The sequence below is a fragment of the Cebus imitator genome, unplaced genomic scaffold (assembly GCF_001604975.1).
Source record: "Cebus imitator isolate Cc_AM_T3 unplaced genomic scaffold, Cebus_imitator-1.0 Scaffold1229, whole genome shotgun sequence".
Taxonomy (NCBI): Eukaryota; Metazoa; Chordata; class Mammalia; order Primates; family Cebidae; genus Cebus; species Cebus imitator.
The window spans coordinates 64,669-66,773 of record NW_016108544.1 but is presented as its reverse complement, the minus strand read 5'-3'; the positions used below and the strand labels follow the sequence as shown (position 1 = coordinate 66,773).

At 40.8% G+C, this 2,105-nt stretch overlaps 1 pseudogene; it reads right to left on the bottom strand.

The window, feature by feature from the left end:
• Positions 1-314: 314 nt before the first annotated feature.
• LOC108298930 lies at positions 315-1,257 on the bottom strand (annotated as a pseudogene).
• Positions 1,258-2,105: the final 848 nt, after the last annotated feature.

Here is a 2,105-nt window from a genome sequence, read left to right as displayed (position 1 = left end):
TCAAGGCCTAACAATATATAAATGCCATCCTATAAACCAATAGGAACTTGAGATGGTTTTATATGGAATGATGTCTTTTTGTACGTGTTTTTATCATCAGGACTGCAGAATCTCAGACATGCCTTTACTCAGTGACCATTTAAGGACTTCTCTAAAGGGTGATTCTGAGAATAATCTATTTGAAAAGAACTTTTCCCTCTTGTAAAACTATACTTCAGAATGGTATTTTCTGAACCACTACCTCACCCTCTTAACAAGGACCTGTCATAAATTCCTGCTTGAGTTTAGTTCTAGGAAAAGTTTTTTTTTTTCTCTGAAGTCCTTGTCCTTCATTGGGCAAGGGGTGAGGGAAGCAGACAGACCGGATGGACATAGCAAATGGGTGTGTGAGGACAAAATGCTACTGGAAAGCCAGCCAACCCACACTCCCCTGAAAGGGATGTTAACGTGCTTCAAACTCTGGGCACTGGTTTCACACACAGCCTCTTCGAGGGATGAAAGGGGTTCTTGTAAAGCTTTTTGTTACCCTCAACCATGGAGGCAAGCTCTGAGTTCTGGTTTTCCTAGGACACTAACGCTAGTCACAAAAATCTCTGGAATGATCAAGGATGGAGGAATGAGTGGCAGGGTGAGTTTCAAAAGGATAAGCAGAACAGGAGTCTTGCCCAAGCAGTGGGCAAGGTACAACAACAGTTCCTGTGTATGGCCTCCCACCCAACCAGAAATTGACAGAGAGGCATGTGTATGGTGAAAAGATATACATATATTTAGAATTAGCCAGCTGGACTCAGCTTAGATGATCCCAATTTTGTTGGCAACATCCAAAGCATCGTAATCAGGAGCCAGTTGAACATATGCCTTCTTCTCTCCATCAGGCCAAATCAGGGTGTTGACCTTGGCCACATCAATGTCATAGAGCTTCTTCACAGCCTGTTTGATCTGGTGCTTGTTGGCTTTAACATCCACAATGTACACAAGTGTGTTGTTGTCTTCTGTCTTCTTCATGGCAGGCTCAGTGGTCAGCGGAAACTTGATGACAGCATAGTGGTCCAGTTTGCTTCTCCTGGGGGTGCTCTTCCGAGGATATTTGGGCTGCCTCCGGAGTCGCAGTGTCTTGGGCTGCCAGAAGGTGGGTGATGTGTGGATTTTTTTTTGTGGCTGTGGACACCTTTCAACACTGCCTTCTTGGCCTTTAACGCCTTTGCTTTGGCTTCGGCTTTAGGAGGGCAGGAGCTTCCTTCTTCGCTTCGGCGCCATCTTGTGAAAAGGGTCCTTTTTGTTTTGTTTTGATTTGTTTTGTTTTTTTACAGACTGGATTAATTTGGAAGTTCTCGTCTTTAAAACAAAAACAAAAACACTCTTTAGCCCCATCACCTGGATGAGAACTCTTTTCTGATACTCTGGAGTTGTCAGGAAGCCTCCAGCCGTTTGTCTTTTTCATTGTAATCACACCTTTGCCTATTTGACTGTAATCAATCATGCCACATGTCACTAGCCTTGCTTTCCTTCAGGTTGTCTGGTTCTGTAGTTTTAATGCTTTGATGTTTTGTCTTGAAGTTCTCTCAGAAGCAGATAGGTGCAGAAATTGAAAATAAACAAATGAAGAAAAGCATTTTGTTATACAAACAGAACATACCAATTGTTTTTATTTGAAAATGCAAATCATCTAAACAAGTAAAAAGTGAGAAAACCAAAGTGTACCTCTACCCAGTCCTGTGCCCAGAGGTAACTCAGTTTGAAGTGTATCTTTTCATATCCAGAATTAGACAAACTTAATTTTTTCTAAAAAAAAAAAAAAAAAAAAAAAAAAAAAAAAAAAAAAAAAAAAAAAAAAAAAAAAAAAAAGACACGTGGAAACATGTGTTTTTAATAATGGGTTCAATATTTTAAACATTTAAACTTTTTATTTTTTTCTTTCCTTTTTTCTTTTTTTTTGAGACAGAGTCTTTCTCTGTTGCCCAGGCTGGAATGCAGTGGTGTGATCTCGGCTCACTGCAACCTCTGCATCCCGGGTTCAAGCAATTCTCCTGCCTCAGCGTCATGAGTTGCTGGGACTACTGGCACACACCACCATCCCCAGCTGATTTTTGTATTTTTAGTAGAGT